The following is a 25,813-nucleotide window of genomic DNA, read 5'->3' on the forward strand; positions in this document are numbered from 1 at the left end:
TAAATTCTCGTAACCCCATTTCAGAAATACATATATGTATGTCCACTTTTGTGCTATAATCCCACTACTAAACACCTCATTGTCGTTGTCCTCGTGACGTCACATCTGGTTATTCCTCAGATCAGCGTGAGCGGCCGATTCTCTGATAGCAATCGATATACAGTTAATCAAAGTACTGAAAGTACTGAAGGAGGCGTAGCTCAGATTCTAGACAGGGTAATGATATATTGAAATATTAAAGATATATCATAAAAGAGGTAATAATACATGTTCAGGTTATTTTCAATCAATATGGATTGAAATAACAGATTGAAAATTCTGTGCTTTCGCAGAATGACTGTTGTTTATTATATAATAATGTGGATCAAATATTTGCAAATTGGTTAAATCATGGAAATGTTAAATCTTATAAAGTTGTTAAAAACAAATGCTCCAAAGATCTTGAAAATATTGTATGCGAAATAAATATGAACAATGAATAATGATATATAGAATAAAAATGATGCAAGACTAATATATATTCCTTTTGAAAGTTTGTGTTGGTTTTTTACATGTTTTGAAATTTCAATCATGGTTTGAACTTTCTACCATCTGGGCAAAGTGTATGAAAGTGGTAGTTATGCTCCTGCTGAGCTCAGCATATACTGGCAGTAGAACGACTGGCTGACCCATTGTCAGTTTAATGTGACCAGGTGTGTTGGGATGCTTGGGTGTCTTCAGCGGCATGTTCCAGTGATATCATAATACATGTAGCACAATGAAAGGACAAGAGTTCCACTATACAAGAAGACCCAACAAATACAGCGCAGTCTGTGCATGCTACACACAACATACATTGGAGGCCGCCCATGCCATTAATGAACCCAACAATCAAATATTGCCAAATCCAGTGTCAATCTGTCAATGTTAACAACAGTGTAAGGTGAAGTTGAAATCAATGTCCAATTTCCTCTCAAGGGATATTCCATTAAAACATCTAACCCAACTCAGGATATTATAAACATTGATACCCCTGATTTCAATTTCAGAAGTTAATACTGGATTGGAATATTACATTTTGTTGCAATGAAAGTACTAGTTAAAGGAATTGTGCAGTCAAAAATTATAATTTCAGTTCATGCTGGAAATGGCTTTATTAGCACGTGTAGAAACCTCTCCGTGCCGCGCGCGACCGGAATAACCTGTAAACCGTCGATATCGAGGTCCAAACTTCTGACCGCCCGATTATGCATATGTTCTAGCTCTAAACCGTGTGACATCATAATAGTCCGTGGCTTATAGCTGTACTATAACTGATGTGCTATCACTTACATCGACGGTCACAGGAAAAGCAGATCAACGATTTTTTATGATTACTTTTGAGTGAAGTTAATCATACAATAACTTTGGCTCGAATGTAAATAACTAAAAGAGTGAAATTCGATGTTTCAAATACTCTAATTTATGCTCTAATAACAGGTATCTTCGTGTAATTATGAAAGAAAATCCACACAGAAATAAAAGTTTCGATTTTTTTTTTCGAGGAGTTCAACAACGAATAAGCTTTAATTACATAATATTTTCCTGCAGTCTGTATCTTTGATACATTGTGAATTACAAAGTTTGTGTCTGTAAAATGAAATTTTATGAAACAATTTCAGAAATCCTTTATTAAAGTATTGACGTACATACCAGAAACATATATACATATATGTATACGGTGTATATGTTTCTGTACATACACACCGATGATTGATCATTACCAACATTGTGTTGTGTGTTGCTAACCGAATAAATTGAGATACATTTATTACAATACCGTAAAACGTTTCAACATGTGGTAGAAAGAAATTTATTTTTGATATCATAAAAGATCTAAATATTGCGATATTAGCAAAACAAACTATTTTTTCAGACTGTGCGGTCGCTTTCAATTTTTAATCGATATACGAGTAGATACCCCTATATAGATATATAATTAGCCATGTCTTTGGTTTGATGGTTATGTAATACCTGGGCCAGGATGTTGTTTACCTGTACCAAACGCCATTCATCGAACTCACCTGTAAATACCTGGCCGCGGGCAATTTGCTATTCGGTGGACTATGTCGGGTATTTGCTATTCCTATCAATCAGGTTAGGACATCCGTTAATTGGATTGTGACTTGAATTATGGAAATCCCGTACATCTATGCTCTAGGTTTTTTTATTGTCACCTCCATTTTTAAAATGAAGATGTAAAAGCAAATGGAAATAAAATATCCCTGATCATACATGTACCTAAGAATTTATATTACATATATATATGTCGTACACAGGTAAAACAATAATGGAAGTTGACTTATTCAGAAACAAAAATGGTTCTAAGAACTATTTCAACTAAAGATTTAACATTAAAAATTATTCCAGTCTAGTACTGTAATTACGGAATCGTGGAATATAGCAATCACCCGTAATTTCTAAGGTTTTAGGAAAAATTCTAAGCATGTATTTTCATAGCTGCAATATTGTAGCTCAAAAGACTTTTTGACAGAAAATGGTGTCGTCTTTAAAAAGGTATAGTAGGCCGGGTACGTATATTCGTTCTAGTATTTTCACTGTTTCGAATCTACATGTATAGTCATACAAGAAGGGTTACATCATTACCACACTTAATATACTTATATAAATATCACCAAGTATAATTTTGAAAAGGTACAACATTTCATATCTATTTATGATGCCTGTATACAAGTAATTTTATTTTTTCATTTGAACACAATGTGTGGTTACTTTTTGGATTATACAATAAATGTTCATATATCATATTATTAAATCTCGGTATGATATACAAAAGGATCGACAATAGATATACTATTTTAAGGATTTAGTATAATTTTGAAATTATGAATTTAAATCTACACTTATACTGTAATTTAGAAACACATATCAGAAATATCATTGATGTATTTCTGCTTTTTAGTAAACGTTATGGATAAAGTTTCAAAGGCAACAATATAGATATACATATTATTTTCGGTATAAGTTCGGTATTGTCACTCCAATATCACATAACTAATAACCGTCCACATTTTACTTTTACTCAAAAACTGTGACGTATTTGCATCGTTATGGTAGAAATTTGAAATAAAAAACAATAATAAGTAATAAGATAGTGTTACATTATACTGGGTTTTTTTATTACACAGAAATTTATGTAATATGCTATCTAAATCTCAGTCCAGACTGATCCGAACATCATTTTGATATCGCTATCAAATTGGACAGATTATCTAATTTAAAGTTAGATATATGCTTGTTTGAATGTTTGAAATGGTGTAAATGGAATGTTTTGAAACTGAAAATATCTACATCAGTATCTCATTATCTCTGAACCGTAGTCGACACTACCCGTAAATCACGACCAAAACCAACCGATAGCGCTAAAAGCTAGGCGATTCGTTGGGTGGGACTTAATTTTTCATTCATCCAAAGCAATATCCTGACGTATTATCAAAACAATATTTTGGCTGCACAAATCCGTTAATATCTTAACGGAATATCCCTTTGTATAGAATATACAACATCTGCAAATAAACAAGATATTGTTAAAACAAGAAAAAAAAATATTTCACCTTACATAAAAAAATATTTTTGTCTTACATAAAAAAAAAAAAACATTTTTCGTCCCAAATAAAAAAAATATTTTTCACCATACATAAAAAATATTTCTTGTCTTACACAAACTGTTTTACTTGAGCACCTAAACGTTTTACGTGCTCACGTAATAAGTTTTACGTGAGCACGTAAAAGAAAAAATATTTTTCACCCTATATAAATTTTTTTTTGGGGGGGGGGTCCTACATTAAAAAAAATATTTTTCGTGTCACTTCTGTGCCGCCGTACTTTTATGTTTATTTTTGAGAAATGTTTTGTTAATAATGTTGCTTCAGAATGAATCAAATTATACAGTGATGCTATCATTTCCAAATATTATTCGACATGAGGACTTCAAAAATTAATTAAAACGTTTACATGTCAGAAAATGGGCGATTTTCTTTGTCGGAAATACTCAAAATATTGCCGATTTTTTTATAACTTAAACACAATATATGCGCAAATTACCTGAAATATCGTAAACAAACTAATCAATATTTGTATCGTGGCTCCATCAATATATTTGCTCTGTAAAACACTGTTATTGCTGCTTTGTCCGTGCCGATTCACCGTCCGTTCACCGCTTCTTTCACTTTCTATCGTTCCGAGTAATGTGTTTATTGTAGGATGTTAGTACATTATTTGCCGTTGAAAATGCACGAAAATGATCTGATCAACTGTAAATGAAACATATAATAGGATTATTGAAGTTTTGACAGCAAGTTTTTAACAAAATTATCAACACTCACGGCTGTAAACTCGCCAGCCATTCCAGGACCAACACGGCGTCAGGTAATGGCGATAGTACGGGACTTCGCCGTTTTTCATGTACGTCAGATTTTCGTTCGGTCAAATTGAATAAAAAATCGTCAAAATCATTGTCAGATTATATCCTTTTAGGCCTGTGATATTTAAATATCATGGCATCGTACTTATAATTACAAATATATACCGTAATATCAACAGCAGAAGCCATGATGGCGTCCCCGGTAACATGAGTGAAGCAGTGAACACATGTGTGATTTAACACTCTGCATTGGAGTGCGTCGGCAGAGTTTGTAACAGTTGTCTCCCTTTGGACGGACTGTTCTTGTTGACATGTTCGTTAGTTTGGGGAATTCTAGTTCATTTTTTTATAAAATATTAGTGGATAGGCCTATCAATATTCGATTAAATACACGTAATTGAAAAGGCATTTATTGTCAGATGAATTATTTTTACTTACAAACAAGTTTATATGCAATTACTGTTAGATTCGCGGTTTGCAAGTTAGTCTGCCGTAGGTTAGTAAGGCTAACAGATCTAGATGCAGCGCACTCACTAGTATAAGTACCGATATTGAGACACACTTTCGGTGAGAATAACTAATAACTAATTGTAACATTGAAAATAAGTCTAAAGTAATTAAGTGGGAAATTATAATGTGACTGAAACATGTAATAAACGGAGAACCTCTGACTGCTGTATAATACACAACGTACGTTGCAATACACAGTGTAAAGTTATCTTCCGTAGTTCCGGAAACTGTCGATAGGATTACCAAGGTATAGTGTTCCGGTGATAATTGAAAACCAGAGTGATTACATGATGGCAGGCTGCGCCTCCATAAAAATCGAGTGCTTTGGAGGGCGGTATCTCGGTACTGAAGGGGCCGATTTTGATGCGGTTTTCAACATTCTTATCAGGAGATCAAACAGAATAACATATCAAAATATAATTTTCCGTTCCGTGTACACTTTAACTTGTGGCTTATCGTTTTTCTAAGAGTTATGTTTTAGTGTTATTGTCAATTTTTGGCAAGATAATGAAAACCTCGCCTTTGTGATCGTGGTTGCAAAATTCTCTTTCAGTCAATTTCCTCACTATGATTGACTAAGAACTTGCTCGCAGATACTAACGCTCCTAACGGCAGTGTATTCAACAACTTTGATTTTACCGGGAATTTAAAATCCAAATTTTGAATATGAAAATTACTGAAATAAGCGTAACTGTAATGTTGAAATGGGAATATCAAGTTACTGCTTTCACAACCTTACCATATACACTATCCAAACGATCTTAGGTTTGAAAATTTTCACTTGAATTGTTTACAATATATCTAGACTTTTCGTCCCGAAAATGTTGTTTACAATGTATGAGGACGTTTCGTCCCGAAAATGCTTCGCTTCGCCCCACGCGTTTAGTCCCTACTGGTGACAGTTATCCCGCAACGGAAAAAAAATCAATTTTTCACCTCAAACATCAAAATTGTTACATTAATGATTTTTTGTAATTTGAATCATATTAGTTCGGGAGCAAATAAGTCTCAGGACGAATTGGAGATTTGTTTATCACGGCTGCGTTATGCCACATGTACGTGTAAATCCACAATGGAAGAAAGACAACTCTAACAAAATTTAGGATAAACTTTGTCTACCGATGAAATAGCGCGTGACAGACGATCAACATTTTCTAAATGTCCATGCTTGGTGGCGTAATCTTCCAACTTACGGCAGTTAATAAGGTATGGATATTTACCACATCAATAATTATCGATAATTTTATAAGCACATGTATACATTATCAGATTATATCTACATAGTAAACAATTACGGCGTAGCTAGGTTTGGAAAGACCTGCATGCTTGGGGGTGTAGGGGCGAAGCCTCGGTAGGGGGTATTGGGGGGGGGGCTTCGCTGTCGGGAAATTGTTACAATGTAATAACTATTTAACCTCATTGGTAACTATAAACATATATATGAATGGCTAAATGGAGGTCACGATATTAAGGTTTATAACCATGCGAAAATAATGCACAAAATTAGAATAGTGGTGATTTTATATTGTCTTAATTTTGTATTATTTTAACTTAGGACAAAATTTTGACGTATATTTTTAACAAAATTAAGATTAAGTTCACGTGTTTGGTTTGTTTACGACAGCAAATCAAAAGACCAGTGCCAAAATGGTGGAAATTGCGTAAGCCAGTCCCCGAACACGTCAATAAAAAAAATGAAACATTATATTTATGACTTAAGATTTATACCTATTCTGGTCTATTTAGATATTTTTTTCTAAAAATCAATAACAAAATATATTTTCTAAATCCACAACCTGAACTACATATTCGACAAAAAACAAAGCCAACTATTTCGTACCCCGGACATCATGGGCAAACACGCGTTTTAACGGGCTGGAAGTGAACCAAAATGAAAAAACCCCATTTTTCAATACTATGGCGAAAAACATGTTGTAAGTGCTATTTTTGAGATGTTTTTGATATCATTTTAACATAATTATTTGTTTTTTAGAATATTTCTAACTTTCATAAGATGCTGTTTATTTTGGTGATGGTAAGTGTTTGCCGATTCGAAATCCACATTTGTTGGTAACTTGGTAACAGGAAATATTTCATTTCATTTCAACAAATTTTATTGCAAAAAATGTGCAAATGGATTTGGCAACAGGCAAAGCCTATATTAGCCATCTCCAAACAAATCCGGTATAGTACAATTATCAACAAAATATTTTTAACATTTAACATTACATTATAAATGAATATTATTATTAGTGTATCTCCCCAACCTATCATAGTAGAAAAATCTAAAAAAATCTTTTAGTTTCAGATATATATTCTGATATGCATTGCAATAAATATGTATTTTTTTTCTTCATCACAATTGTCACAACCATGCAGTAGATTTTTTGTGTTAAAATGCGAGTGGGGGATATTAGAATTATGTATGTTGGTTCTGAGTGATGATCTTTGTACATTAAATAAAGGACATATGAAAAGATAATGTTCGGCTGTTTTCATTACCAAGGCCACAAGAACAAATTGGAGAATCTCTCAGATGATCGCGAAATAGGCCAGAATTTAGATTGCTAGAGGAATTTCTGAGCTGGCACAGAGTAATATTTATAATTCGAGAACCTTTGTTTATAAAGGTATTTGTTATATCAGGTTCCATTTTTTAATGTTAAAAAGGAGTGTTTTAAATTGTGCAACAGTATTAACATTCGATAAGTCAAAGTTTAAAGCGAAAGAAATTAAATTCTCTAAAGGTACTTGGAAAAAAACTAGTATAGTAACTTGCAGTTCTGCACATAGGAATATTAAAATATCTTGTCATCCTTAGTGGATATCTCTCATTTTCAGGCTGATATAAAAATGGTTGTACATTTTCAATTAAATGCTGTGGAGCAAATCCACGGAGTATCTTAAACATGAGAATAAGAATAACAGGAAATATATTGACTATTCTAATAATTTCCGTAATGGCCAAAAAGTCTTTCAAATGTGCACAAAGTTATGTTAGACATACAGTCGGTCACATCACGTGTATTTATACTTCATTTATATTCTGCAGCGTTACATTTATTCAAATGTTGTGGGTTTTTAACACAATGGCATGTATATGCCTTGTGTTTATACAAGCACGCATGGCTGACCTACATTTGTACTCATTTAAATGCGGTTGACCTCTCATTTAAATGCGATTTTTTCTTTATCTTCCTCTTATACATATCTAACTTCCATAACACATCTTTGAATTAAAAAATATCTATATGATGATTTAATTTGGGAATAAGATGCCAATGACTCATAAAAAAGTACGATAAAGTCGCTATTTACGTAAAATGGTCAAGACAAGTTGCATAAATTATGATGACCGGTGGCCTTATTTCTGGCCGTCATTTGCATATGTGTACGTATCTGCGCAACTTCCGGTTGAAAGAAGGTCACACTAAAGACAAGATTTTTCCGATATTATTACGTAAATATGAAATAATGTTCAGCAATTATATATAAAGCAATTGATATTAACAAAACAATCATGAACGGCCATGAGCGAGGTCTTTGTAACACGTGTGTAAAACTAGGAAACTTATGAAGTGAAATCGGTTGATAGCTTGGATCTGACGCACTATTCCATACTCAATACATACTCGTAGGGCCTACCACGATAAATACCGTACAGTAGGCCTATGTTGTACCGATATTATTTAAGCAATGATAAAATGACAATCCTCATCAGACTTATGCCAAATGAAGTGGAAGTTCTCTGTTATCTTTTAGAATCTCGATCGTTAGTTTTCACGACATGCCGGAAAATGTTCTTTATACAATGACAAAGTTGTCGTACAGGTCTGTGATGTCGATCTGATATTATTTATATTACGTGAAGCATTATCCAAATAAAACAACATAATGCCTGTTAACTGTTCACTAAATAGAGTATTAACAACAAAACTTGTCGGAAGCGACAGTTCTTTGTTTTAGAGAGTGTGTCTACGGCATTCTTTTGTGACACATATATGTTAGTCACGTGATTATTCAGTGCGGGAAACACAGGCATGTGTGTTTGTTTACGTAATGTCTGATTGCTGAATGTAAACAAATACGGACACAGACTGCTTGGCTTACAACCGATGTGGACCATGCTTATATTTTGATACACTGGAGAACATAGACTTCATGAGGACAGAAGAATAGTTCTTCAATACATCGATGGCTGTTTTAAATTACGACCGGTAGGCCTAGGTATGACATGCAATATACGGCAAATTTCACAGTAATATTTTTAGAGAGATGGAGTTATTTTACCACGGCTGATTAATTTGTAATTATTGACCTTAGCTTAAATATTTGTGTTTTATGATTGTGTAAATTTCCAGAAAGTTTCCCAAAATATTTCCACATATTTTTTTATTTTGAAATATTTGTATACTCATGTTATTAATTAGATTATTTACCAACGCAATCTTGAGTGAGATACATGTATATCCAATTATGGTTATGTAGTGTATATCCTAATTATTAAACTAAACATAAGTATGTCATTCAAGCAGAATGAGAATACTTTCATTCCAAATTTGTCTGATAATCATAGAATATCACAGAGCTACATGTCCTCTATTATGAAGTCATTCAAACAGGTATGACTGTAGTGTGATTCTCAATTGATCCATGTGAAAATTACAAAAAGTCATGATATATGTATATGATGACAAAAAATGTTATTTAAATATTGTTTAAAAAAGCTAACTTTTATCAAGTGACATTTGATATATTTTTGTCTGGAAATTATTCTGTGCAATTTGAAGTTCAGAGATTTGCATTTCAAAATTTAATTTGCATTGCCTTGTATTTAGAATCAAAAATATTTTTTTTGTACCATGTAATCTTCTAGTCATTGAACATAATATTCCTAAAGGTTTTATTCTAGAAGAAATGAAGAGCTTCCTAAATGTATGTTTTATTGTTTTTGAAGAAATGTACAAGAAAATGAAATCTGTATCGCCGGTCCTAAAATGGAGACTGCGGGTACAATATGTAGTTCTAATTCAACTCCTTAATTTATACTGGGTATAAACTTAGCTGTTATGAAAGATGTTTTTAATTATAAAAAAATGGTCAGTATATTATAGCTATAAGGCCTTCCATTTTGTAATTGATTTAAAACCCTACTTGGGAAACTCAAGTGGCCTTATTATATGGCTATATAAAAATTGATTCGTGTCAAATTACCACCACCTGTGTAACAAGTTCAAAAACCTGCATTCGGGCAGTTTTGCCTGCAGGTATCTAATAGTAGGTCAATAATTTTTTCTTTTTTTTTTTTCTGACATACTCTTGACTTTCCTTCACCTCTCTTTCCACCTTCTTGACCTGGAAGGGTCCGCGAAATGTAATAAAAAATAAATACCTTTCCTATACTGCCTCTCTACACCCCTTTTTGTCAGAGGAATGCCGAGGACCATATTTGAGATATTCATTTTAAGATCAAAGTTGTATGAATTTACAGTCCTTTGAATATCAAATATTATTAGGATTGTTAATAAGAAATCTCAATTGAAAAAAACCAAATAGTGATGAATACATCTTGTACCGGTATACAAAAATACATCATTCTTCACACATGCAAGAAAACTATTAATGTTTTTGTTTTTTATAATATGCATTTCAGACACTGAAGTAGACTGCGTTGACAGAAAGACATATGCTGTTCAAAGAAGAAAGAAACCAAATGAAGAAAATGAAAACTTATGGATTTTTGACCAAACTCATCAATTATAAAAATTATTGTGGTCTCCTCATATAAAACCTATTCCATCTTTGGATATTACAGAATTACCTCCCTTGCGGGTTAGGTACCATTATGATGTCATTATGTTTTGTGTGCGAAATTCTGGTAGATTTCTCACTTAAAAGTATGATATTATGCCTGCAAACACATGACATCATCAATCAATACCTACCCGCTAGGGCAGATAACTCTATAATATGCAAATACAGAATATCATTAGTCAATATCTATACTATAAAGTAATGACCGTGCTGTTATAATACAAAATATATATTTTTAAATTGAGCATTTAGGGGATTATATGTAGATTGACATGCATGTTGTGCTGTAATTATGGTATTTATTTCTAATTTTTTATGTGTACTACCATTCAATATTTTATTTATGAATGTATTTTTAAAAAAGAAAGAAATTAGAATGTATATTGATTTGTTTAGATATTCAAACAACAGCTGTTACAGCAGTCTCTTTTATACGTGACTCAATAGCAATGGACTTCTTTATTTTCCCACATACTACATAACTGATAATATGATTAGGAAAATAACACTTGATTCAATATTTTGTATTGTCTAAATGTATAAATAGAGTAGTAGACAATTAGTGTGAGAAACAAGCTAATTTAGAAACTTACAATTTATATAATGCGTTCTATGTCCATTAAACATTCTCGTGCATTGACGTGTATGAGCGGATGGCGTGTTTCGTTGGCGGAATCCCGACTATAGTCTATCCTATATATCTGGTAGTAGAACAGCAGATGATCGCCACATTGAAGTGGGATTCTATAGAGTATATCGGTGCTGTGAATTACAAATTTCGGAACAAACTTGTATAGCAAATATTTATTTAGAGATCCTCTGAGAATTATTATTTTCTCACCCAGAATTATAGCATATAACTTTTAATTTTTTATGTAGTCACTTACACATTGATATATATAATACAGGGTCCACCTTGGCATTATCTAATTTGATAATTCTAGCATATGATATGTAACAATCTGTAATTAGTACTCCTGCTTGCCTTATTCAAATTCATATCTTCCGGTCTTGATGGACAAATGTATTGCTAAGTTATAAAATATCCAATCATTGTATCAGAGTTTGTCCTAATCTATAAGGTCAATTTCTACTTTTTCCTAATTTTTAATTTATCTTAGTTGGGCCTTATGTTAAAATAAGAATATTAAGTGTACTATTTATATCAACCTTTATCAAAATATTTAATGAATGTAACATATTTAAACTTAAAAAACTCGTTAATTATAGACGTGTTTTTTATTTAATAATTCGTTATACATCTACGTATTTTGCATCCTTGCATATACTTAATAGTCTTTTTTTCGTACAATCCAACATTATAATTTCTTTAAACGCTTCAAATGGCTCACTGTTATGGCACATATAACATCATATTTATATCGAAAATTGAATTTTACAAAGTAATTCACGTAACATAATTTTTACTACATCTTTCTACAATTGTCATATATTATTGATATTTGAGAACTTTTTTATAGTCTACATTTGAAGTGAATACATTTTATAAATTTATTATATAAGCTGAATTTTCGGCTAAAAAATTTGCATATTTGAGACTGTTTGATGAATTAAAATAAAAAGGAATAATTTCATCTTAACAGTCAAGCAAATTCATAAAAATCTACTTAAGATATTTATTCTGACCACCAGCAAAATAAACAACCGTCAACAACTACAATAATCAGCACAACTAATCATGTACTATCAAACCAACACACCCCCAACAGCACAAACTACGTGTACACCATCTCCAATAATGTACAGAGAAGACTGTCCCCAACTTAGCAATAAATATAGTGCACACCCCCAAATCCATTAACCCATCCAAACCCATCATTTTTAGCGTACTATATCACTATTTTATATAAGGCTTTCTAAAGGTTAGCTACCAGTGAAATTTACCATCGCACCGATTTGGCAAAATTGTAGTGGCGTTTTGTAGTGTATGACAGAGAACTTATACGATACTTTTGAAGATGCATGAAATCGCTTAATGGATAACTAATGTTTCCCACCACTGTTTCTTTTGTTCGTAGGTAAATTCAATAGTAGGTTATTTCAATTGAAAATATTTTCAGAGCGTTTAATTAAGTATTATTCGTAATATAAGCTATGCTGTTGCCTTCGTGCTAGAGGGAATTTTCCTTTAGCTGGGTCGACAGAGAAACGGACCAGCACGTCCAGGGTCACCGTTTCGAGCCCTGCTTCACATTATTCAGATACATACATATTATAGGCAATGGTCTTCACTATTATAGTTTATAATGTTTTCAAAGTAAATAAGATATCAAATTGGTTTTTAATAATTAGATTGTGTTTTATTTATATTTCAGATATATTTGCCGACTGGTTCAGTCATCCACGTGGCGATGAGAATGCATCGTGGCCTCCTAGATATCTATATAACACCCACGGTTCATGAATACAGGGGGAGAATATCCGGTCTCTGTGGGGATCTTGATGGACATAAAGCAAACGATTGTGTTAGTAAAGGTGGTAGCATGCCTTGCGAGGAACCAGTGACAGGTCAATGGGGTTATCGCTATCATCCAAACTCTTTCACACAGTCGTATAGGCAAGTAAATATTGGCATCGTTACTGGTATGTAGCTTTTATATTCAAACGGTAAGCTTTCAAAAATTTGAGTTGTGAATTCCGCCCCATGGATGTTCATCATTCAAATGTTGTAAAATTAAAATTATGGATGTCTAACTTTACTTTTTTTTTGATTTGTTTTAAAAAGGCACTAAGGAACTTGAACCAATTTTGTTAACAATGGTACCTTGGTATGTGGCATGAAGTCTTGGTGTGTCACATATTTTCAATGCTCTATTTTGTTGCTATGCCGACAATTGTTATCCATTATAAATGTGTGGAATTATATTAAGTACATTTTAGTACCCTTATCCATTCTTACTTCTATTTTACAGCAAATAAATTTGTTAGTATGGTAAACGAAGCATTAATGGAAGCGTTTTTTTGAATCACATAGAAAAACATTTATGTTTTTTATGAATAACTAATAGTGTTTCTAATATACAACATTTGGGTGTAGAGTGCTTCTCTCAATTGTAAACAATAAAAAATAGCTGAAGCCAAATAAAATTGTTCTGATACAATCTGCTATTGAATGAATTATGGGTCGATAACTCCAATAGAAATAATGCGAGTTATGTTTTAATGTCACAGGCTACACCCCACTGAGGTTCTACTGAAACATTGACATCAATACAGACTCTCTACCTTCCTACCCTCGGTCACACGAGACATGTTCCTGTACCAATGTAATCCATGCCACAGCACAGTGTTCCTCAAGACAGTACGCCCTATGTACTAATCCACGGAATCAAGTGAAATGTACAAGTGTTAAACAAAATTCTTTGAGGAAAAAGCGACAAGCTGAACATATCCAACAGCTATGAACACCATGGTATCATCAAACGAGTAAGTAGAAGATAAATGTTTCGAAGAATCAACTTTTATCCGGCATGCTTTCGACAGTTTTGATTCTACAGAAAGCATAATAGGCTTTAGACTAGTGAAAGAGTTCACTGTTTATTTTATTTCTTTTAGCAGGCAGCATTATTTAATGAGTCCGAAGCTATCCAGCTATGTACGGCAGCTCTGAATACCGTGGCGAACGAAGCCTGTTCTCAAATTGGTGTCAACTCATCCAGTGACGAAATAAATAATTGTGCTGCGGATCTCATGGTAAGAATATGAATGTTATTAAAAGTTGTAGAATTAAAACAATGATTGGATTTTCATTTTTTATCCTTAATTAAAAAATTACTAACTTGCATTAGGAAAACATTGTGAAGGATCAAAATATGTGTTAATTTTTCTTCTAGAATTCATGTTCTAATTTGAGGCTTAGGTTATTAGCAAATGTTGCCTTTGTTGCAATATAGCATTGAGGCCATAGACTGCGTACATTTTTAATATTTCGAGGTCAAAACGATATAGAATTAGAAAGTGTGTCGTTACGTCAGAACTCCTTTGTTGAACCGAAACAAATCTTGATATCATCTGTCTCATTACTAATTTATCATATCTACGAGCGCATAAAATCTGCTATTTGGTTTGTTATGTAACAGTATACAACAATCTGATGATTGACAAATAAATGGTAACAATGGTACATGACTCCAATCAAAATGCCAATTTAAGATTTACTTAAACAGCTTACCGGAGACGGAAATTGGACCAAGTATGCCATAGATAGAAGTGAAAGCTCGTGTCTAGAGACGTTAGAAAAGAATAACAACTCTACAGAGGAGAACCCAGATATAAGTAACATTATAAGGAATAATACCTGTCCTCTTAACTGCTCAGAACAAGGATCTTGCTCAAACGGTAAGAAATATTCCAGAATATGAAAAAACCCACTAATAACATTTATACATTTTACAAAATTGTTATATTATCTGACAGTCCGTAGATTTCATATGTAAGTACCATACCAGGTCGGGGATACATTTGTAAGCTTTATTAGTAATCAATACTTTTGAACTAAATACGGGTGACACGTGCTTGCACGAGCTGTTCTTTGATGAATGCTATACTTATGAATAAGAAAACCAAGCAAAAAAATATGATTACGATTTAGGCAGGAAACACGTACACCTGGGATTAACCAAAACATAGATGCGTTTCTGTTTCCTAAAATATATAGTTCAATACAGGTAAATGTATGTGCCAAGAGGGGATTTGCCTCAGACGACTGTTCCTTTGACCTCAGCAAACCTCTAGAGATTCATGGCCTCGAGAATGACGGACTGTGTGATATTGATGACAGCTGTAGTTACGTAGTGGTAGAAGGTCAAGAGTTTCCTTCTGATATCAACATCACTTGCCAATTCAGCGGTCAAGCTGTGAGTATCAGAAAACGTCACCAACAATCAATTAAATGAAAAGGATGTACTATTTCTCTTACATAATTCTGACGACGCAGGTTGTTTCGTTTCTATTCAGTTTTGCTATGCTTAACATAATATGTTACTCGAACACGGAACGGCCATAGCCTTGTCCAACATGCTGCTGCGACCATTTAACTTATGGTCGAATGTGAAATAGTGTCACGTGAGAAGTTAGAAAAGAAAAAAATGAAAAGATAACATCTTACAATATTTACAGTCAGTGGTGAATTGATAGTATAAACCCCGTTGATTTCAACCAAAGGCTACTCAACTTTATTTCTCGATAAATTGAGTATGTCACGCGCAATTTGGAGCCCGCCGCGGATGAATTTATGATGGTCCAAATCAGAAACTTTTGGTGTTTTCAGTAACCGAACGTACGTTCGATGAACATGTACATGTATCAAAATAGTTTGAACACATATACATGTATGTGTGTAAATACAAATGTAGAAAAGTTACATTGTTTATGTTACTACCGTAATTCTTTGAGCAATGCTTCCGTGCGTATGATAAATAAACAATGTTGTACAATGTACAGTTTTGCACATTCCGATGACGTCGCAATGTTTACATGTTGTGTGTCTGCGAGTCTGTGTTGTTCTCTACAACATGTATGCCTAGATCTACATTATATTCGTATTTTTAACATCTCTTGGTTGTACGCGAATGGATAAGATATGTCAGAACAACATCAGTATTTGAGTTGGATAAGTGTAACCAAAACGACCTAGCACGACAATGCATTTTTGTTCACCTCGGCGGACAGACAAGTCCTGTACGTTATCTAGAATCTACTGTGAATCGGCGAGAGTAGGACTTACATACACAATGTACGTTTGGGTGTTTCGAAATATCAATGAAACGGAATCCTTCAATTGTAGCTTTTACAATACTTGTAATAGATACCTCTAATATTTATTGAAGTGTTTAAAATCAACAATATAAATATAGCTAACATTTTGAGAGCGGTACAGTAAACGTTTACAGTAGTGGGCCTACCTGTGTTTGTACATGTTCCTCGAAACGACGTCCGATACATTTGAAAATCTCTAAAATCCGGAAATAATGACATGGAACTATGTAAACATCCGTGTATTCAAGAAATTTCAAACGTGAACTGATTAAGTAGAACTCAAGTGATCACAAAATTGAAGAAACTCTCTGTTTGTCACACCTCCTTGACACAGGCGGTTTGAATCGGACGCCGCGTCACAACTACGTTAAATATCCTGCCACGTTATGAATTGTGTAAGCGTGTGAAATCATTACGAAGCAAAATATTAAAACCAAACTGCTTTGCACCATGGTGTTTTTAACAACAGATAAATAAAATGATTTATAGTTCCATACGGGAAAACCTCAGATATATGCTTCATCAGACGGAACTCATTTTATTGGTATGTTCATTGATAAATTGGCGGGAATTTCCGCCACTTCATCAGTGGCTGTTCGAAATGCACTGTCGGAACCAAACGATATAATTCAATTTTAGTCTTTATAAATGCCATAAACACACTATTAAGGGTAAATTTTGAGCTATGAAAATAATAGTTAAGACTGTAAATATAAGGATTAAAGTCTCTTTCTGGTGGTTCTATCGAAGGATAAAGTTGAGTAGGGTATCGATATTTGTTTCATTGACCGCTTCGCGGTCCATTCCAAATATCGATACCCTACTCAACTTTATCCTTCGATAGAACCACCCAGAAAGAGACTTTAATCCTTAATTAAGTTGCGCTTTTCTTTAACTTTGTAGTGGATCGGCGAAAGAACATTTTTAAGCCGAAAATGTAGGATAAATTTATGACAACTAAATACTTAATCCCATGCTGTCTTTCGAGTATAAGTATTAACAGTGGCAGTTAAAATGATTTTACATAGTCAGTAGAATCGCTTGTGATTTCATTTTCATTTCTTCATTATAGTTTACTTCAGTATTGTAAAACTGCAAAATTAACGTAAAACTGTAAAAATAATCATTGAGCAACTGATGGATTTAACAATTAGTTCTTTCCCCGCAGCTTTACTATGCTGATGGCAATAGGGGTAAAACTCGAAATTATGACATTTTTCTTAACTTTCACTATTCATTGTAAACATGGCACATATCCATTATATTATATTATATTACATTTACAGACGTTAGTCGGGGAGATAAGCCACACTCTAGACGTGTCAAATGTAACTGCGGACCCCCAATACGTTGTTTACCGTTATATGTGAACTACCTGTAATAGACACTCCATCCGATCGACTTGGGATCCAGTACAACGTGTCTGTGGCTATGGGACGGTTTTGAATTTAGCGAGGCAAATCAATTTTCGTCGTGATTGATACAGCTTGCCAGGATTTCTTTAATAGCTCTGGAAAAATCACATTTTACATTAAGGTTTGTATATCGCTGTAAGTTAAAAAAAACCCCGTAGAAGTGGTAATCTCGTATTTTGGGTAGCCAAGATATTTTTAATCAGAATAAATCTAAGAGTTACATCGAAAAAATAATGTGATCAGTTGCAAACCCATGATTTAAATGACTTGATACAGTTCTCAGACCAGACTATGAAATTAAAACATGTCATTTATTAAACTAACACATGACGGAAATAAAGACAATCAAGCTCGTATATTCTATAGAGGTATATATTAAACAGTACTTATAGTATCCTATCAGAGACACCTTAAACATATTACCCAGGGTTTTCACGAATTACAATATACAATACCTTATACATCTGTTTAATAGTTAAACTTTTGCGTTATTAATGGTGTTCTTATATAATAGTTCCATCGCCACAGTTACATTTATTGCATCAAACTAATGTCGTATAACATCAAGTCCAATTACAGTTAAGACTTATGTCCCTTATGCTAACAAAAACTATATATTGCGATAGTCTGTAGACTATATCTGGAGTAAACTTATATATGTCTATATTTTATTATGGCCATATCAAGGGTTTCCTCCCTTTTTGGTATTTCGTCTATATCTCGAATAGTTTTTTTTTTCGTAAATACATGTGTAGTTATCTTTGTCTTTGCTAGCAACTAATAATTGCGATGTTCTGTAGACTATCTGAAGTAACTTTCATTTGCTTAATCACATATATTATATTTACGTATTTCCTTGTTATTGTTTTTATTTTCTACGTATAGGACGGATTTTGTTTCATTAATGAAACATGCTTCCCAGAAGGATCCTACAAGGAAAACGCTTTATGTTTAGAATGCAGACCTAGAGAGAACCTTCACATGTGGTCAAATTCTACTAACGAAGGGTAACTACTAAGATGTATTTGGGTATAAAATTGTTCTTGATAACATCAAGTTCCATTGTCTGTGTTCTTGGTTTCTAGCGGTGAATCAACACTTTTCACGATGAAAAAAGTTCTGGCTTATTTCTATTGTTTTACACATATATATTAGTTTCATTTTTGTTATGCATTTACAGATTGCGTTGTTAGCGACTAATAGAAACAGAAGACACTAACTCTGACGTCATTCATCATTGTTATATCAGCAGTCACTGGATCGCTCTCTGTATGTCTACTTGTCTGCGTCCTGTGGTGCTTTTGTAAAAAGAAAGATAAGAGGTGAATAAAATGATTATATCAATAAACAATAAAAAGTAACTAGGTTCAATTAAATAAGATATTGAAGTTCATGATCTCAAACATGTGATCCATCAAGCGAAGTAGCAATTGATGAGTGACTTTTACATTGACATAATGTAGTAATTACTGAACAATGGAATTTTAATTAATGTCACGAAATAAAATGTTATTTTGATTTCCAAATTTTCGCTCTATTTTTTCAATTAGATTTTAGGCTGTGATTAGAATACTTTTGAACTACCAATAGATGTGCTGACGTCATGAGATCATAATGCGTTACGTAACACATTGGCATTGTATTTTTGATAACGTTCCATTTAATTATTGACTTGTCTGTCGACGGATCCATGTTCATGTCGCCAATGATAATAGCTGTTTTATATCATTTCTTTTGTGTATTTAAGAGAGAAAATATCCTTCCTTCTGCATGAGTGACAACACGTTATCACAAGGTCATACAATATCCAGTCCTTTCATGGATGTTCGTTTCATTAAATATCTTCTCGAATCATGATTTCGTTGTCCACGCTTCTAAAATTAGGAATAACCTTTTTTTTTTTTTTTTAGTTTTTTTCAATGGTTTATTATTATAATCGTGTCTCTTTTTATTCAGATTATAACTGTATATTTGCCTAGCAAAACTTAGTCCATTATTGACATTTGTACAAGTATGTTTATAAGTAGCAAAATCTATTGATATCGACAAGTGCGCATGATTAAATGTTGACCGCAACATTTTATTAAGATCACCTGCGCAGCTATCATATCAGTGATTGAAGTCGATCTGATTTATTGATAGCAAGCAAGGTGGTAGAGGATTATTTCAATCTAACGATGATGTCGACGAAGATGGAAGTAAAGCCTTGTCTAGCTTGGGCTTTCATGACGATTGAGCTAACATAATAGTGACCAAGTTGGAAGCACAGAGTAAGAGCTTTTGAGGTCCGAAGAATGGAACCAATGGACGAGAATTCAGGAAATTCTAAGTGCAGTAAATCAAGAACTCACAGAGTATTCGATTCTTCAGATTTCCCGTCCAAATCACAGCCTTAACGTAATCTGTGTAGTGTGCTGAGTCATTACCTGATCTCATGTCCATCAATGGGAGACAAGGTGAGCAGTTGACAATGGCCCACGCTCGTTGTTTATTTATGTAAAACAACAACGAATTCTGTCTGATTACTGACTGAAAAAACTATATATTTTCACTGCGTTTTAGTGTGATTTTGTATGTTCCATCATTCAATTCATTGAGTATGTATTACCTTCTACTAATAATTGAGTGATTACACCGGTTTGTATGTATTGGATTATGTTTTATCGAATTCCTAGAGTAGCAATACAGTCAAAGCTTTCTATTTAAAGACCTGTCCCAACGAGGACTAAACTGACTACAAGCCCTGAAATCTCGAAGCAAAAGGCACCGGTGCTTAAGTCTTCTTTTTTCAGTTTTATCCTTGTGCACCTCAATGGAGGTTTGATTAAATCTGTTGTTTAGACTTGTTCATTTTTGTGTGGAGAAATGGGGGGTCGTGTCTCGTGTATGTAGAATTAGACAAGTGTGCTTGCGATTCTTCAATTCGTGGTCCTTATTTCAGTAGGTATTCTCAAATAGAGAAGAGGTCACTAAAAGGGCAGGTTTCAACTGTGGTTGCTATACATCTCTGAGTCCTACCATTATGGCTCTCTAGAAACCCGAAACGGACCGTCACTTTAATTGGAAAATTATAAACTTTGGGCATAAAAACTTATTATATACTACCTTAGATCATTTCATTTGTTATGTCATATTCACGCTATTGTTCATCCATACATACGATGTTTTGTTTGTTTCAGGCAATCAAGTACAAAGTAGCTATTTTCGGTCGACGTTTTGATCTTCGATAGAGATGTTAAGCAGTACATCCATTTTCTCAATCTCTCATCTTTTCAAAATGTTAAAGAAGTAAAGCAGGACTCCAAATCGACACCAGAAACTGAAAAGAGAGAACATGGATGGGAGCGAATTATAACGCTTGGTAGTCCAAATACCCCTGACGAACAGGATTCAAATTTTGGTTATATAACGACAAAATCCATCCAGCACAAATGATGTGGTTGTACGATACGATTTAATCATAGCTGAGGGAAATATGAAAGAAGTTGAGATCGGAAACAGACCGTGCCAGTGTTCTCAGCTGATTAACAGGGTGCCTGCTCTATGTCAAGAAAAAGAAAAGTATAGAAAAGATAAACGTAGAAAACATTGAGCACTGAGTGTGTCCATCGGGATGATTCCTATGCGATCATAATCTGTGGAGTGATAATGGACAGGACGGGAGAAGAGAAAATTAAGGAAGAAAAACACAAAAGTCAGAGAGAAGGTGAATAAGGTAAAGGATCTGTCTGGTCTCAATATGTAGAGTCACGTAGGTTAAACAGAAAGATATATAATAAATGATTATGAACAACATGGTTACTCTTCATTGTTATGAGATTTGTAATGTTAACATATTAGAAATCAAATTTGTATGTGGGGGTGTTAGTTTTATGATCATAATGGATAAAAAAAAAAGTTAAACATGAATCGTAGATTTCCAGACGCAATATCCTTAAACATGCATCTGTGTGTGTGTGTGTGGTTTAGCTATAGGGTTAACTTTATCAATTATATTTTGAAATACCAGTTGTACCGGTTTCTTTGATCGCTTTAATTTTCCTATTGCTCGATCTTATCTGCTGGGTTATTTTTTCAGTCATAATCTAAATGATAGACACAAACACAGCACGACGATAAATAATGTGACGGACTAACGTAGGTGATTCCATTTGCGTATCTTATCGTATGAGAGGATACGATCCGGGCAGTTAGAACCTGAAATCGAGGATAAGAAACCATGACGGACCATTAAAGCAGACTCTAACTGGTACAAGTCATTATCATTCCTGGTTAGGCCAGTAACGCTGAACCGACCTTGAACTTCGTAAAAAACACATGAAGTAGGCTTAAAACACGACATGTCTAAGAGAAACACAGAAACTAATGAACCTGATATAGTAAAAACCAACTCCAATCCCAAATCCACGAATATCTCGATACCTCTGGCGCTCAGAACAAGACACTAAATTGTGACACATATTTTACCAATCCACCAGAAGATAGAGTTGCATTACCAATCCATTCCTTAAAGACGAAGTCCTTGCAGAGTGAACCAAGGCTGTTGGAAACCATATTAGGAATAGACATGTCAGAGAATAAGAGAAAATCCAACAAGAAAAAGAGGAACAACATCAGGAGGAAGAAGTTAGAGAATCGGCAATCGTAGACAGGGGAAAAGTCATGACTGATGAGCAACATACAAGGAAACGGAAAATCAAAGAAGAAACCCCCAAAGCAGGGAATAATTGTACCAGACACCCCCCCTAGAAAACATGGATGATATAAGGTATGGTAAAGAACGTGTGATTGACAATCAAACTAGTCAAGGTATATATTTTCCTTTAAACATTTTTCATTGAAGCATTGGTAATTTGGGGTTTCTTGTTCAGCATTGTATATTGATTTTATATGCGTTCCACTTATTTTTATGTTCCATTTATTGTGTTATGCGTTGCAGTATACTACTAAATGTCGCTAAGCTGGAAAGGGTTTAACAATAAACAAAAGGAAATTAAAACATATTGTAAAATATGTACACTGCATACATCAACCCTATAGAACCTTTTGATTGTCCATTTGTAAACTGACATTCATTTTTGTCCCTTTCAGCAAAAGCGAAGATAACAAGTCGAAATTTTGCGCAGTATGAAGAACTAACATGTCGTGCTACTAAGAAGAAAGAGGAAGCTTCGGACCTAGGTATCGAAAGGGTCACAGAAAACGATACAGACAAAAACAACATCAAGCCAAAATGACCACAATCTAGAAAGTCCAAGGAGGAAATTGTTCGCTGACGATGAAGCAAACATCGAAACACAATCAAGTTATCTCTGTTGCTTCCGACAATTCGGGTACATGAAGGGATAATTCGTGGACTGGCGAGACCGGCACAAAAAGGAGACCCTTGTTACCATCGAGACAGCAACAGTTGAAAAGGGAAAGCGAAAAAGAAGAAAAAACAAAAAGACGGAGAAAGAAAAGAAAGTAGGTACCCTCTGCCATCAAATGGAAATCCATCCCTGGCATCCAATAAAGGGAATAAGAAAAGAAAGCTCCGAAAAAATCAAAGACTAACAAATAAATCAGAACAAGAAATAAAATGGAACTCGAAAACCTGAGTAGCTATCGATACATAACACGAGAAGAGTCTGTTGCATAAGTCGACAAGATTTTGTTATGTAGAATTCATTACAGCGTTAATACTTTTATATTTTCCCCTCAGTGTATTGTATTCAAAATTTTTAAATATATTTAGACAATACGCACAGATATTGTCACCCTTAGATTACCTGTATGTTCTATATGTGTTCATTATTTATGGTTTTGTGTACGTCCGTGAACGCCCTTAACATGTAATTTTATTTTGTTTCTTATTGTGTTTTGACAAAGGGGCAGATCGCCTCGAATAAATTCGAGCAATGCTTTTTGTCCGGACTGTTAGAATTAATTTTTTGCGCTGTATTCAATATTTTGACACACATGGTTAAGCTCCTAAGGATCATGAATTGCATTCTGCCATTACAAGGGGGATAACTTCACGCATCCAACTATTTTACGCTTAAACATGGATTAAGTAGCCTACCTTCTCTATATCTCATACACCAATGTTTTGAAAATGTATGAAGGTCTTAGTTTGGATAGATAGTTTTGAATCTTATAAAAAATGCATATCTCATTCGATCTGTTTCTTTTCGACATTCGCTTTAAGTATTCCCGTTATAGGTACGTGATGACCTTGAGTTTTATTTTGAAATTACTATCGATGACCATTACCATTGGAAAGGAACAATAAGGTAACACTAGGTTGATCGGGGTTACGCGGTGCAGCGGTTTAAGCCGCTGTTCATCCATACGAAGGCCAGAGTTCGATCCTCGAGCACGGACATGAAAGTGTTAGGTGTCACCTGTCCGATCACAGGTGGGTTTTCTAATCGCGGCACTCCCACTCCTAAAGACATCTCGCGCGCTTAACATCCGGGTTAGTCGAATTGCATAAGCTTGTATAACTTGTTCCGCCAATCGATGTAAAATAATACTTTTTCTATTATCTATTTAAAATAATCTTAATAAGTACCTCCCTTATGATTTGTTTAAATCACAAGTACCTTGATGACAATCGAATAAATTGATATTAGGTCTAGGATGATAGATAACTTGTCTTGGTAAATGAAATTGTAACAAATCGAACCACTCTCTAAAAATACTATCATTTTACAATATTATGTATATGGTTACAAAACGAACAGCGGGTATAGTTTAATATTTGTATGAAATTTTCCAACTAGGTTTGCCATTAAAGATATGCTAATATAAAAGTTGTTGATAATAAATTATTTTGTGCATTTCTACTTATTATATATCAGCCATTGATGTCTGAAGTCGTTATAGTTTTTATTGCTGACATATTAAAGGAAGGTGATTGTATTACTTATATTTGTTCATTAAGTTATATAGCACCTTTTCATAATGATAACGAACCCGTATGCTTTTAATATCATACAACTAAATAAAAATAAAAATAAAAATGTATGCTGTTTGTAGTAGGTACTTTTCGAATTTATATTTTTAAAAGTATATCCATATAACAATTGCCATATTTCAGACTCATAGTTATGATGTTTTCATTTTTTTCATTTCTATGAATAGTTTGCTAACTAAAATGGTTCTGTATTTGTAATCTTTGGAGAAACCCGATTGTTTTTGTTACAACATTTTTTAAATGAATATAAATGATCATATTGTGTGAAATTAAGACTATCGTGTTTTTTTTTTTTTTTTTTTTTTTTTTTAATCTCACTGATGTCTTATGTTATACATAGACAATTAATGAGTAATATTACCTAATATATATCATGTCTACTATTTAAGCATTGTTTTTCATATTTTGAACCAACATTTTTAATGCGCTAACTCATAATATGTATGCTACAACTCCCAATGTATGGTTTATATACGATTATGCGTGTCGATAACATATGGCAAGTCACTGCTTTATTATATTTTCATTTAACTAGCACATTTCCAGAATAAAAAAAGAAATAGATGAAAAGATAATAAAGTATGAAATCAAAAGTTATGGCTGCATAGAGACATTTGATGGAACAACTATGTGATATGGCGGGAGATGTGAGGGTGACACTCATTTCCGGTGTGCTGTCATGTGTAACCGACAATACAATAACAGTAGATGAAATAATCTTATATCAATAGCCGATATGCAAAAAATAAGATGCAACACTTCAATACATTTCAAATATGTGATTTAAGGAAATATTTCTCATAGTGATCAATTTTTATGATTTGTTTGACTATTTTTTCAGTGAAATGCGTTGTCGTTTCCTTTTGAACTCTGATGTAGATATTAGTACGCCAGAGTCTAATCAAGCCAATGTTATATCTCAGAAATTATCAT

The 25,813-nt window shown here is 33.6% G+C and overlaps 1 protein-coding gene and 2 long non-coding RNA genes across 5 annotated transcripts in view; all 3 read left to right on the forward strand.

Annotated features, from left to right (window-relative positions):
- LOC138331389 (uncharacterized) overlaps positions 1-25,813 on the forward strand; it is a 157,660-nt gene that overhangs the window by 40,031 nt on the left and 91,816 nt on the right. The window lies entirely within an intron of this gene.
- LOC138330819 (uncharacterized) lies at positions 13,069-14,992 on the forward strand. Of its 2 annotated transcripts, none has more exons than XR_011209598.1 (4): positions 13,069-13,304; positions 13,919-14,173; positions 14,303-14,440; positions 14,914-14,992. It is a non-coding gene; the product is annotated as an uncharacterized lncRNA (long non-coding RNA). The 2 variants fall into 2 exon arrangements; XR_011209599.1 differs by having other exon boundaries at positions 14,306-14,440.
- Positions 14,993-18,925, forward strand: LOC138330820 (uncharacterized). The gene is made up of 4 exons (XR_011209600.1): positions 14,993-15,085; positions 15,415-15,603; positions 17,791-18,040; positions 18,805-18,925. It is a non-coding gene; the product is annotated as an uncharacterized lncRNA (long non-coding RNA).

The sequence above is a fragment of the Argopecten irradians genome, chromosome 9, assembly GCF_041381155.1.
Source record: "Argopecten irradians isolate NY chromosome 9, Ai_NY, whole genome shotgun sequence".
NCBI classification, from domain to species: Eukaryota; Metazoa; Mollusca; class Bivalvia; order Pectinida; family Pectinidae; genus Argopecten; species Argopecten irradians.